Source organism: Nomascus leucogenys, chromosome 2 (assembly GCF_006542625.1).
Source record: "Nomascus leucogenys isolate Asia chromosome 2, Asia_NLE_v1, whole genome shotgun sequence".
NCBI classification, from domain to species: Eukaryota; Metazoa; Chordata; class Mammalia; order Primates; family Hylobatidae; genus Nomascus; species Nomascus leucogenys.
This window is the reverse complement of record NC_044382.1, coordinates 75,382,189-75,396,744: the sequence shown is the minus strand read 5'-3', so window position 1 is coordinate 75,396,744 and position 14,556 is coordinate 75,382,189. Positions and strand designations below refer to the sequence as shown.

At 47.6% G+C, this 14,556-nt stretch overlaps 1 non-coding gene across 1 annotated transcript; it reads right to left on the bottom strand.

The window, feature by feature from the left end:
• Positions 1–3,554: 3,554 nt before the first annotated feature.
• On the bottom strand, positions 3,555–3,658 carry LOC115831836. The gene has a single exon (XR_004027329.1). It is a non-coding gene; the product is annotated as a U6 spliceosomal RNA (small nuclear RNA).
• Between the last annotated feature and the right edge of the window lie 10,898 nt (positions 3,659–14,556).

The following is a 14,556-nucleotide window of genomic DNA, read 5'->3' as shown; positions in this document are numbered from 1 at the left end:
TTGGCCTAGTTTGAATATTGTCTCTAGGAAGAGGGAGGCCCAAGCAGAGAGAGAGAACAGTTAACACACGTTTATTGATTGAGTTCACCCTCTTACATGGGCACTGTTTGTGGCACCCCAAAGCAATCACAGTAGTAACATCAAAGATCACGGATCACTATAACAGATACAATAATGGGAAAGTTTGAGATAATGTGAGAATTAACAAAATGACACAAACACGAAGGCCAGGTGTGGTGGTTCACACCTGTAATCCCAGAACTTTGGGAAGCCAAGGTGGGTACATCCCTGAGGTCAGGAGTTCAAAATCAGCCTGGTCAACATGGTGAAACCCCCTCTCTACTACAGAATACAAAAAGCTGGGCATGGTGGCTGACTCCTGTAGTTCCAGCTACTCAGGAGGCTGAGGCGGGAGACTCACTTGAATCCGGGAGGCGGATGTTGCAGTGAGCTGAGATCGTGCCACTGCACTCCAGCCTGGGTGACAGGGTGAGACTCTGTCTAAAAAAAAAAAAAAGCAAGTCACTACTAAACTGGGCTGCCAGGGCTGGTGCCTACCCAAGCTCCTACAGAATTAACTGAGTGGCCTTATTCTAAGTATGCCTGCTTTTTTTCTTTTTTGAGACAGAGTCTCACTCTATCGCCCAGGCTAGAGTGTAGTAGTATGATTTCACCTCACTGCAACCTCCACCTCCTGGGCTCAAGCAGTCCTCCCGCCTCAGCCTCCCGAGTAGCTAGGACTATAAGCATGCACCACCACGCCCAGCTATTTTTTTTTTTTTTTTTTTTTTTTTTTGAGACAGAGTCTCGCTCTGTCGCCCAGGCTGGAGTGCAGTGGCGCAATCTCAGCTCACTGCAAGCTCCGCCTCCTGGGTTCACGCCATTCTCCTGCCTCAGCCTCTCCGAGTAGCTGGGACTACAGGCGCCCGCCACCACGCCTGGCTAATTTTTTGTATTTTTAGTAGAGACGGGGTTTCACCGTGGTCTCGATCTCCTGACCTCGTGATTCGCCTGCCTCGGCCTCCCAAAGTGCTGGGATTACAAGCGTGAGCCACCACGCCCGGCCACGCCCAGCTAATTTTTGTATTTTTTGGTAGAAACAGGATTTTGCCATGTTGCCCAGGCTGGTCTCAAACTCCTAGACTCAAGCCATCTACCCCCTCGGCCTCCCAAAGTCCTGGGATTATAGGTGTGTGCCACCACATACAGACTTCTTTTGCTTTTGAGGTGGCTTTGGAGCAAAACAACAGCCAGTCTGTTGCCCAGGCTGGAGTACAGTGGTGCAATCACAGATCACTTCAGCCTCGAACTCCTATTCCCAAGTGATCCTCCTGCCTCAGCCTCCTGAGTAGCTGGAACTACAAGCCTGTGCCACTACATTTGGCTAGTTTTAAATTTTTGTAGAGACAGGGTTCTTGTCTTGTTGTCCAAGCTGGTCTAAAACTCCTGGCCCCAAGCAATCCTCCTGCCTCAACTTCCGAAAGCACTGGAATTACAGGCGTGAGCCACTGTGCCTGGCCCATAAATGTACCTGTTGCCTTAGGAAAGATGCAGCCAACATTCCCTGACACCACCACACATATCCAGGATGTCTAGAGAAGGCTCAAGCGTAGATTGCTCCAACAGAAGTCAGAAACAGGTGACCAGAAGGTGAAAGTTGGCTTGCAGACAAGATTTCACATGGAAGTCCTTGTTTTCAGCTTCTCTTGAAAAATCCAAAAATCTGTGGTCACTAGACCTGCTTACCCCCGTGGCTTTCCTTTGAAATGGGACATAATCTCACCAGATTGCCACTGTCCCCTCCACTCTGTGGTCTTGGAGTAGACCACAGTCACTATTCATGCTACCTCTCTGGCCCCTATAGGCATTTGAGAGTGACTCTTAGTAAAATATTTTCTTTCTTTCTCTCTCTCTCTCTTTTTTTTAGACAGAGTCTTACTCTGTTGCCCAGGCTGGAGTGCAATGGCATAATCTCAGGTCACTGCAACCTGCGCCTCCCGGATTCAAGCAATTCTGTCTCAGCCTCGAAAGTAGCTGGGATTACAGGCATGCACCACCATGCCTGGCTAATTTTTTGTATTTTTAGTAGAGACAGGGGTCACACTAAATGTTGGCCAGCCTCGTCTCGAACTCCTGACCTCAGGTGATCTGCCTGCCTCAGCCTCCCAAAATGCCAGGATTACAGGCATGAGCCACCGCGCCCAGTAGAGTTAAATATTTTCTAGACATGAGTATCCCACCTCTCCTAGATCTCTCCCCAAGCACCTCAGATATCCCAAATTAAGTCATCTTCGGGCCGGGCGCGGTGGCTCACGCTTGTAATCCCAGCACTTTGGGAGGCCGAGGTGGGCGGATCACGAGGTCAGGAGATCGAGACCACGGTGAAACCCCGTCTCTACTAAAAATACAAAAAAAAAAATTAGCCGGGCGTGGTGGCGGGCGCCTGTAGTCCCAGCTACTCGGAGAGGCTGAGGCAGGAGAATGGCATGAACCCGGGAAGCGGAGCTTGCAGTGAGCCGAGATTGCGCCACTGCACTCCAGCCTGGGCGACAGAGCGAGACTCCGTCTCAAAAAAAAAAAAAAAAAAAAAAAAAAAAAAAGTCATCTTCAAGATCTGATGCCCCACTTCCCCCAAGGTTTCCATCTCTGTATCATCAGCACTCAAGTCGGAAACCTCCCTCTTCCCTCACTTGATGCAGTTTCCGAGCTGCCTTTGATTCTTTCAACCACTGTTGACTTCATCCACAGTGCCAGGCACTGCACTTAGTGGCTGGGGATACAGAGGTACACAAAACAAACCCCAGCCATCCTGGAGCTTACATTGGACTATGAAAGAGGACAATTACAGAAGCTAATGAAAGAATTCCAAGGGCCAGGCGTGGTGTCTCTTGCCTGTAATCTCAGCACTTTGGGAGGCTGAAGTAGGCAGATCACCTGAAGTCAGGAGTTCGAGACCAGCCTGGCCAACATGGTGAAACCCTGTCTCTATTATAAAAATACAAAAATTGCCAGGTGCGGTGGCTCACGCCTGTAATCCCAGCATTTTGGGAGGCCGAGGCAGGCGGATCACAAGGTCAGGAGATCAAGACCATCCTGGCTAACACGGTGAAACCCCATCTCTACTAAAAATACAAAAAATTAGCCGGGCATGGTGGCAGGTGCCTGTAGTCCCAGCTACTCGGGAGGCTGAGGCAGGAGAATGGCATGAACCCAGGAGGCGGAGCTTGCAGTGAGCTGAGATGGTGCCACTGCACTCTAGCCTGGGCGAGAGTGAGAGACTCCATCTCAAAAAAAAAAAAAAAAAAATTAGCCAGGTGTGGTGGCACACACCTGTAATCCCAGCTACTCAGGAGGCTGAGGCAGGAGAATCACTTGAACCTGGGAGGTGGAGGTTGCAGTGAGCCAGGATTGTGCCATTGCACTCCAGCCTGGGCGACAGAGCCAGACTCCATCTCAAAAAAAATTCATTTTTAATTTTTCTGGGTACATAGTAAGTGTATATATTTTTGTGTTACAAGATATTTTGATACGGTCATGCAATGTATAATAATCACAAAAATATGGAAAGCTTCACGAATTTGCATGTCATCCTTGCTAAGGGGCCATGCTGACCCTCTGTATAATGTTTTAGTATATGTGGCTGGGTGTGGTGGCCCACACCTGTAATCCTAGCACTTTGGGAGGCTGAGGTGGGCGGATTGCCTGAGACAGGAGCTTGAGACCAGCCTGGGCAACACGGTAAAACCCCGCAGTCCCTTCCTCACTCAGGCCGAGGCAGGCCCTTGAGCCCAGGAGTTTGAGACCAGCCTGAGCAACATGGTAAAACCCCATCTCTACGAAAAATACAAAAATTAGGATGTGTTGGCCGCGCGCCTGTAGTCCCAGCTACTTGGGAGACTGAGGCAAGAGGATCACTTGAGCCCAGGAGGTTGAGGCTACAGTAAGCAATGATGGCACCACTGCACTCCAGCCTGGGAGACAGAGCAAGACCTTGGAAGGAAAAGAAAAGAAAAAAGAGAAGAGAGGAGAAGAGAAGAGAAAAATGAAAAGAAAAGAAAGAAGGAAGGAAAGAAAGAAAGAGAAAGAGAGAGAGGGAGGGAGGGAGGGAGAGAGAGAGAGAAAGAAAGAGAAAGAAAGAAAGAAAAGGAAAGGAGGAAAGAGAGAGAGAAAGGAAGAGGAAAATTATACATATACATGTTTGTTATTTAAAAGTAGAGATGGGAGCTGAGCACAATGGCTCTTGCCTCTAATCCCAGCGCTTCAGTAACTGAAGCAGGAGGATCACTTGAGCTCAGGAGTTCAAGACCTGTCTTTATGTAAAAACAAAACCAAACACATGGCCAGGTGCAGTGGCTCATGCCTGTAATCCCAGCACTTTGGGAGGCTGAGGAAGGCGGATCACCTGAGATCAGGAATTTAAGACAAGTCTGGTCAACATGACAAAACCCCGACTCTACAAAAATATAAAAATTAGCTGGGCATGGTGGTGCACGTCTGTAATCCCAGCTTCTTGGGAGGCTGATGCATGAGTCGCTTGAAAATGGGAGGTGGAGGTTGCAGTGAGCCGAGATCGTGCCACTGCACTCTAGCCTGGGCGACAGAGTGAGACTTCCTCTCAAAAACAAAAACAAAAACAACACAGATCTCTGTGGATAGACATTTAAGTTGTTTCTAGCATTTCTGTTATGACAAACAGGATTTCTGGAAGTATTTTTATTATTTTATTATTATTGCTGACATAAAATTCACATACCATAAAATGTACCTTTTAAAGTGTGCCATTTGGTGGTTTTCGTATATTCACAAAGTCATACAACCGTTGCCATTATCTAATTCTGGAGCCATTCAGAAACACCCATTTTTTTATGGCCATGTGTGCATGTATCAGCAGAAGGCACCCTTCTTGGAGGTGCAGCTGATGGGTTGTACAACCATTGCCATTATCTAATCATGGAGACATTCAGAAACACCTATTTTGTATGGCTGTGTGTGCCTGTGTGAGCAGAAGGCACCTGTGGAGATGCAGCTGATGGGCTTTGGGCGATGAGTCCTTCCAACGGAAAGAAAGCAGGGCCCAGAGGCTTGGGATCACCACATTACCCCTGCTACACTGAGCAATTCGCAATGACTGCCAGTCCCTCAGAAAAAGTTAGTTCTATCCGGATTTTTGCACATTGGATTTCCTTCAAGCAGGCTAGGCCCTTAAATATTCCAGTTAGAACAGGCTAATGATGGGAAATGCCCCAGTAACATGGGAGTTGTAGTATCTCAATTCACAGACCTTGCAGTTGTGTGGTCCTTTTAAAACCTAAGTCAGGTGATGTCATTCCTCTGTTTTCAAAACTCTCAAAAAACGGAAAAAAGTGGCCAGGCGCAGTGGCTTATGCCTATAATCCCAACACTTTGGGAGGCTGAGGAGGGCAGATTACAAGGTCAGAAGTTCGAGACCAGCCTGGCCAATATGGTGAAACCCCGTCGCTACTAAAAAAAAAAAAAAAAAATACAAAAATTAGCCAGGTGTTGTGGCGGGCGCCTGTAGTCCCAGCTATTCTGGAGGCTGAGGCAGAAGAACCACCTGAACCCAGGAGGTGGAGTTTGCAGTGAGTCGAGATGGCGCCACTGAACTCCAGCCTGGGCAACAGAGTGAGACTCCGTCTCAACAACAACAACAAAAAAAAGAAAGAAAGGAGAGAGAGAGAGAAGAAAGAAAGGAAGAAAGAAAGAAAGAAAGCAAAAGAAGGAAGGAAGGAAGGAAAGAAAGAAAGAGAGAGAGAGAGAGAAAGAAAGAAAGAGAAAGAAAGAAAAAGTACAGCCAAAATAAATTCTGCAATGGCTAGCATCTCACTCACAGTAGAAGCCAAGTCCATACAAAGGCCTGCAAAGCCTGACACAATCTGGTTCCTGCCTACCTCCCAGCCCCCCTTTCCCAGCCCTCGCCCTCTCACTGACTCTGTTCCAACCCCTCTGGCCTCCTGGTGGGGCCTCCAGCTCACCCAGCACATGCCCACCTTGAGGACTTCACAGTGCTCTTTCGTCTGCCTAACAGATTCCTGCACAGTTCCGGCCTCACTTCATTTCCCTGCTCTGTCATCCAGGCTGGAGTGTAGTGGCACGATCTCGGCTCACTGCAACCTCCGTTTCCTAGGCTCAAGAGATTCTTCTGACTCAGCCTCCCAAGTAGCTGGGATTACAGGTGTGCACCACCACGCCCGGCTAATTTTTGTATTTTTAGCAGAGACAGGGTTTTGCCATGTTGGCCAGGCCGGTCTTTAACTCCCGACCTCAGGTGATCCATCTGCCTCGGTCTCCCAAAGTGCTGGGATTACAGGTGTGAGCCACCACGCCCAGCCCGTGCTGGGCACTTTGTTAGGCCCCAAGGTGGTGGGCAGTGATGGCCATTCAGTGACTTATGGCGTAAGCCACCATACCCGGCCCCCAAACCCGCACTTTGCTAACTGTTTGCTTTGTGATGTTCAGGCTAGTTACCTAAACTCTCGGAGCCTGAGAGTGAAGCACACCTATCACAAAGGGAAAGAGCCTTGGACTCCACTGGGCGGTGATGAGTAAAAGCTGCTGCAAATGAAAAAGGCCTCCCACAGCGCTGGGAGCACAGTCGAGGTCCACAAAACAGTAGCTATCAGGGTGATTCTTATGTAAATGCTCTGAATAATAATACCACTAACATTTATAGAACTAGGTGTCAAGCTCTGTTAGGCACCCACATCAGGGGAGATCTTCTAGTCCCTAACCCTTTCCCTAAAACCAGCTTCTGCTCGCCAAGCCCCACTGGGAATGAGGAGGAGGGGCTCTCGGTGATGCAAATGAGTGTTGACTTTTTTTTAATTAACAAAACAATGAGCCCTTAGAAGTATACAATGGAAATGTTTAGAACGTTGAAAAGAGAGAAATCAGTTAACAAGTGCTTACTGATACACTCACACCCAGCTCTACTTGTCAATAAACATTTCCCAAAGCCTGCATATTGGAATCCAGGAGAGGGCCCTAAAGGCTGTGTGAACTGGGGCCTGTTACTTGAGGTCACTGTGTTTCAGGTTAATGCAGGAAAACAGGGAAGTAATGAGGCTGACCTGTTGGGTCTTTGGTGAAATGTGCATGAAGAGCTTGACACTTACTAGAAACGAAGCAATTTTTCTTATCTAAGGAAATCATTTTACCCCAACCCTCCCCACCTCACTCCTACTTCAGAAGTGTAGGAGGCTCCCCTAGATTCTGAGCCTTAATTCTGACATCACAGAGCCACTTTCAGTTTCCTGGGGGAAGACAGGAGAGAGGAATAATGTGTGGAATCAATACTGAGGATGCTGGCCTGGCGTGGTGGTTCATGCCTGTAATCCCATCACTTTATGAGGCCGAGGCGGGCAGATCACCTGAAATCAGAAGTTTGAGACCAGCCTGGCCAACATGGTGAAACCCGGTGAAACCCAGTCTCTACTAAAAATACAAAAATTAGCCAGGCGTGGCTATGCAGTAGGCGCATGCCTGTAATCCCAGCTACTATGGAGGCTGAGGCAGGAGAATTGCTTGAACCCAGGAGGAGGAGGTTGCAGTGAGCCGAGATCTCGCCACTATACTCCAGCCTGGGCAACAGAGCAAGACTCCATCTCAAGAAATAAAAAATAAATTTAAAAAAGACTGAGGATGCCTAGAGCCACTGTGTTAGGTGCAGAACAGGCTAGTTAAGCAAGCGATAGAGAGATACCTAAATATATATGTGTAAATATTTTTTAAATAGAGACAGAGTCTCCCTATATTGCCCAGGCTAGTCTTGAACTCCTGGCCTCAAGCAATTCTCCCACCTTGGACTCTCAAAGTGATGGGATTACAGGAGTCAGCCTCTATGCCTGGTGGAGAGATACTTTTATATTTTATTTATTTATTTAACTCAGAGTCTTGCTGTCACCCAGGCTGGAGTGCAGTGGTGTGATCTCGGCTCACTGCAACCTACGCCTCCCAGGTTCACGCCATTCTCCTGCCTCAGCCTCCCTAGTAGCTGGGACTACAGGTGCCTGACACCACACCCGGCTAATTTTAAAAAATTTTATTTTTAGTAGAGACGGGGTTTCACCGTATTAGCCAGGATGGACTCGATCTCCTGACCTCGTGATCTGCCCGCCTCGGCCTCCCAAAGTGCTGGGATTACAGGCGTGAGCCACAGCACCCAGCCAATTAATTTTATTTTTGAGACAGAGTCTCGCTCTGTTGCCCAGGCTGGAGTGCAGTGGTGCGATCTGGGCTCACTGCAGCCTCCACTTCCCGGGTTCAACCAATTCGCCTGCCTTGGCCTCACAAAGTGCTGGGGTTACAGGCTTGAGACACTGAGCCTGGCCATGGAGAGAGATTTATTTATTTATTTAATTTTAATTTTTATTTTTTGAGACGTTGTCTTGCTCTGTCACCCAGGCTGGAGTGCAGTGGCATGATCGCGGCTTACCTCGGCCTCCACTTCCCGGGTTCAAGCGATTCTCCTGTCTCAGCCTCCGGAGTAACTGAGATTACAGGTGTGGGCCCCAGCGCCCAGCTAATTTTTTATTTTTAGTAGAGATGAGGTTTAACCATGTTGGCCAGGCTGGTCTCGAACTCTGACCGAGTGATCCATGCACCTTGGCCTCTCAAAATGCTGGGATTACAGGCATGAGCTACCACGCCTCGCCTGGAGAGATACAGAAAAACAAAAACAAAAACCTTACAGTGTTTCCTTATGCGTGAAGATATTCACTACAAGGGTATGGGCTGTTATGATATGTACTGGCTCTCACCCATGGTTCCTGGCTCCTGACTCCTGTATCCCTTATTACACTCTTTTGTTATAATGTGGGGTGTGTTAGGCCTCAGGAAACAGAGTCTCTCTCCTGCCCTCCTTTCACCTTCACCTGCTCCAAGGCAAGACTCTAATCTACTCCTGTCTTTCTGATTATGGGTTTTAAAACTCTCCCAGAAAAGGGTCACACCCTACACCCTGAGGGCAGGAATGCTGATGCCATGAAGCTTCCATAAAAACTCAAGAAATTCATGGCTCACACCTGTAATCCCAGCACACTGGGAGGCCTAGGTGAGAGGATTGTTTGAGCCCAGGAGTTCTAGACCAGCCTGGACAACATAGGGAGACCCCATCTCTACAAAAAAGTAGGCAGGTGTGGTGGCACACGCCTTTAGTCCCAGCTGCTCAGGAGGCTGAGGTGGGAGAATCGCTTGTCCCAAGAGGTCAAGGCTCCAGTGAACCATGATCATGCCACTGCACTCCAGCCTGGGTGACAGAGGGAGATCCTGCCTCAAAAAAAGAACAGAAAGATAAAAAGGCCAGGAGCTGTGGCTCACACCTGTAATCCCAGCACTTTGGGCGGCCAAGGTGGGAGGATCACGTGAGGTCAGGAGTTCGAGACCAGCCTGGCCAACATGGCGAAACCTCATCTCTACTAAAAATACAAAAATAGCCTGGTGTGGTGGCACGTGCCTGTAGTCCCAGCTACTGGGGAGGCTGAGGCACGAAAATCATTTGAACCCAGTAGGTGGACGTCGCATTGAGCTGAGATCACGCCACTGCACTCCAGCCTCAGCCACAGAATGAGACTTCGTCTCAGGAGAAAAAAAAAAAAAGAAGAAGAGAAAAGATCCAAAAGGACAAGGTTTGAGTGAGACTGCAGCTCAGGAGAGAAAAAAAAAAAAAAAGCAAAAAGACCCAAAAGGACAAGGTTCAGCGAGCTTCTGAATAGCTAAACAGGCTCCTTCCCCCATACCTCAACCTACGCTTTGTCTGGGCGACAGAGTGAGACTCCGGCTCAAAATATATGTGTAAAATAAAATGAAAAAATAAAATAAAATATTGTTTCTAGAGGTAGAGAAGGGAAACAATTCAAGTGTTCAAAGTAGGAGATTGATTAAATAAATCCTATGAGGTTGATCCCAATGTGTAGATCTGAAATAATCTTCAATATTTATAATTAATTAGTAAATATTGATATTATCTTGTATTCATGGATAGGAAGATTCAGTATTGTAAAGATGTAAATTTTCTTCAATTTGTTCCATACAAGTCAATGCAATGTTAACTAAAATCACAACAGGGATTTTCATGAAACTTGCCAAGCCAATTAAAAAATATGTATAGGGCCAGGCGTGGTGGCTCACGCCTGTAATCCCAGCACTTTGGGAGGCCGAGGCGGGCGGATCACGAGGTCAGGAGACTGAGACCATCCTGGCTAACACAGTGAAACCCCGTCTCTACTAAAAATACAAAAAATTAGCCGGGCATGGTGGCAGGTGCCCGTAGTCCCAGCTACTTGGGAGGCTGAGGCAGGAGAATGGCGGGAACCCGGGAGGCAGAGCTTGCAGTGAGCCGAGATTGCGCCACTGCACTCCAGCCTGGGGGATAGAGTGAGACTCTGTCTCAAAAACAAAAGCAAAAACAACAACAACAAAAATACGTATAGGAGGCCAGGCGCGGTGGCTCAGGCCTGTAATCCTAGCACTTTGGGAGGCCGAGGCGGGCACTTCACGAGATCAGGAGATCGAGACCATCCTGGCTAACACGGTGAAACCCCATCTCTACTAAAAATACAAAAAATTAGCTGGGCATGGTGGCAGGTGCCTGTAGTCCCACCTACTCGGGAGGCTGAGACAGGAGAATCGCTTGAACCCAGGAGGCGGAGGTTGCAGTGAGCCGAAATCACGCCACTGTACCCCAGCCTGGGTGACAGAGCGAGACTCCGTCTTAAAAAAAAAAAAAAAAAAAAAAGTATAGGAAGGGCTCAGAACAGAAAGATACTCCTGAAGAAAAAGGGAGAGGAGATTTGCTCTACCAGAGTTGTTATAGAGCTGTGGCAAAAAAGATGAGATAGTGTTGCTAGGGGTAGGAAGTCACCAAAATTAACTCATGAATATATGAAACTTTGATAATGACAGGGTGGTACGCCAATCAAAGGAGGTGCTCATCAATAAATGGAGGTGGGCTGGGCGCGGTGGCTCATGCCTGTAATCCCAACACTTTGGGAGACCGAGGCGGGCAGATCACCTTAGGTTAGGAGTTTGAGACCAGCCTGGCCAACATGGTGAAATCCCATCTCTACTAAAAATGCAAAAATTGGCCGGGCGCGGTGGCTCACGCTTGTAATCCCAGCACTTTGGGAGGCCGAGGCGGGTGGATCATGAGGTCATGAGATCGAGACCACGGTGAAACCCCGTCTCTACTAAAAATACAAAAAAATTAGCCGGGTATGGTGGCGGGCGCCTGTAGTCCCAGCTACTCGGAGAGGCTGAGGCAGGAGAATGGCGTGAACCCGGGAGGCGGAGCTTGCAGTGAGCCGAGATTGCGCCACTGCACTCCAGCCTGGGCGACAGAGCGAGACTCCGTCTCAAAAAAAAAAAAAAAAAAAAAAAAAAGCAAAAATTATCTCGGCGTGGTGGCACATGCCTATAATCCCAGATACTCGGGAGGCTGAGGCAGGAGAATTGCTTGAATCTGGGGGGCGGACACTGCAGTGAGCAGAGATCACGCCACTGCACTCCAGCCTGGGTGACAGAGCAAGATTCTGTTTCAAAAAAAAAAATGGAGGTGGAAAGAAAGGTCATCCATATGGGAGAAGATGAAATCAAATCAGTGACCTGCCGGGCACAGTGGCTCATGCCTATAATCCCAGCACTTTGGGAGGCCGAGGCAGTTGGATCACGAGGTCAGGAGTTCAAGACCAGCCTGGCCAAGATGGTGAAACCCTGTCTCTACTAAAAATACAAAAATTAGCAAGGCACAGTGGTGGGCACCTGTAATCCCAGCTACTTGGGAGGCTGAGGCAGGAGAATTGCTTGAACCCGGGAGGCAGAGGTTTCAGTGAGCCGAGATCATGCCACTGCACTCTAGCCTGGGCAACAGAGCAAGACTCTGTCTCAAAAAAAAATCAGTGAAAAAATCAGTGACCCACACTATATACAAAAGTCAACTCAATATATAAGGACTTAATTATCAAAAGCAAAACTAAAACTTTAAGGAGAAAAGTAAGGGAATTTCTTTTTTTTTTTTGAGACGGAGTCTCGCTCTGTCGCCCAGGCTGGAGTGCAGTGGCGCAATCTCGGCTCACTGCAAGCTCCGCCTCCCAGGTTCACGCCATTCTCCTGCCTCAGCCTCTCCAAGTAGCTGGGACTACAGGCGCCCGCCACCACGCCTGGCTAATTTTTTGTATTTTTAGTAGAGACGGGGTTTCACCGTGGTCTCGATCTCCTGACCTCATGATCCGCCCGCCTCGGCCTCCCAAAGTGCTGGGATTGCAAGCGTGAGCCACCGCGCCCTGCCGAGTAAGGGAATTTCTTTCTGAAGTTGGGAGTAATGAAAACTCAAACAAAACAAAAGGTTAACTATAAAAGAAAATAGTAATGAATGAAACTATACTAAAATTAATGAAATTATAAGCTACAAACTTGAAGCAGATATGTGTAAACACATATAGCCATTCAAAAATATATACTGAGATAATCTAAAGGCCTTGTAAAAATCAGTAAAGCCAGCCGGGCATGGTGGCTCATGCCTGTAATCCCAGCACTTTGGGAGGCCAAGGCAGGTGGATCACGAGGTCAGGAGATCGAGACCATCCTGGCTAACATGGTGAAACCCCATCTCTACTAAAAATACAAAAAAAATTAGCCGGGCATGGTGGCGGGCACCTGTAGTCTCAGCTACTCGGGAGGCTGAGGCAGGAGAATGGTGTGAACTCGGGAGGAGGAGCCTGCAGCCAGCCAAGATTGCACCACTGCACTCCAGCCTGGGCAATTGAGCAAGACTCCGTCTCAAAACAAAAACAAAAAAGAAAAAAAAAGAGAAAAAATCAGTAAAGCCAGCCTGTGCAACATAGTAAGACTGTCTTTACTGAAAAAAAAAAATTAGTCAGGTGTGGTGGTGTGCAACTGTAGTCTCAGCTACTTAGGAGGCTGAGGAGGGGGGATCACTTTAGCACAGGAGTTCGAGGCTTCAGTGAACTATGTCATGCCACTGTACTCTAGCCCGGGCAACAGAGCGAAACCCTGTCTCGAAAAACAAAATCAGTAAATGACAATAAGCTAGTAGAAGAATGGACACAAGACTTGAACATGCATTTCAACAAGGAAGAAACATGGCTAAAAAGCTTATGAAGAGATGCTCACCATCATTAGTGATCAAGGAAATATAGACTGAGATCATAATGAGATACTAGTTTATACCCAGTATATGGCAAAAATTAAGAAGTCAGATAACACCAAGTATTGATCAACAGATCTTCTATATATTGCTGGGGGGAATATGTATCTGTACGGCCATTTTGAAGAAGATTATCTTTTTTTTTTTTTGAGACAGAGTCTTGCTCTGTCGCCCAAGCTGGAGTACAATGGTGCAATTTCGGCTCACTGCAACCTCTGCCTCAGCCTCCCAAGTAGCTGGGGACTAAAGGCGTATGCCACCACACCCGGCTAACTTTTGTATTTTTTGGTGGAGACGGGATTTCACCATGTTGCCCAGGCTAGTCTTGAACTCTTGGCCTCAAGTGATCCACCTACCTCGGCCTCCCAAATGCTGGGATTACAGGCCTGAGCCACCGCGCCCAGCCAAAAATTATCATTATCTTGTCAAATTGAACATTTAAATACCTTAAAACCCAGCAGTTCCATTTTTGGGCAAATATCCAGGAGTAAGTCTTGCTCAAGTGTTCCAGGAGACATGTACATGAATATTCATAACCGTAGTCAACATATGGCAGAAACACCCATAAAGAAACCAAAATGCCCTTCAACAGGAGAACAGATAAATACATTGGGGTACCTTGACAAAATAAAATATTATAAAAGAGTGAAATTTCAATGAACCACAGCCACATATAAAAGCATGAATGATTTTTGTCAATACAATATCGAGTGTAAAAAAGAAACAGCTAGAGGATTGCATACACCATTATACTCTTTTATTATTACTTTTTAAATTTTATTTACTTATTTATTTACTTTGAGACGGAGTCTTGCATTGTCACCCAGGCAGGAGTGCAGTGGCACGATCCCGCCTCACTGCAACCTCCACCTCCCAGGTTCAAGTGATTCTCCCACCTCAGCCTCTGGAGTAGCTAGGAATACAGGAGCGCACCATCATGCCTGGCTAATTTTTTGGTATTTTTAGTACAGATGGGGTTTCACTATGTTGGCCAGGCGGTCCTGACCTCAGGTGATCTGCCTGCCTCAGCCTCCCAAAGTGCTGGGATTACAGGCGTGAGACACTGTGCCTGGCTCATCATCCTTTCTTTCTAAAGGTTGCACATACGCCATTTACAGTTACAGCACAGTTGAATCAAACAATCCCTAACTACTGCAGTTTTTTGTTTTTGTTTTTGTTTGAAACGGAGTCTCGCTCTGTCGCCCAGTTTAGAGTGCAGTGGCGCCATCTCAGCTCACTGCAACCTCCACCTCCTTCCGGGTTCAAGCGATTCTCCTGCCTCAGCCTCCTGAGTAGCTGGGATTACAGGCATGCACCACCACCCCTGGCCAATTTTGTATTTTTAGTACAGATGGGGTTACTCCATGTTGGTCAGG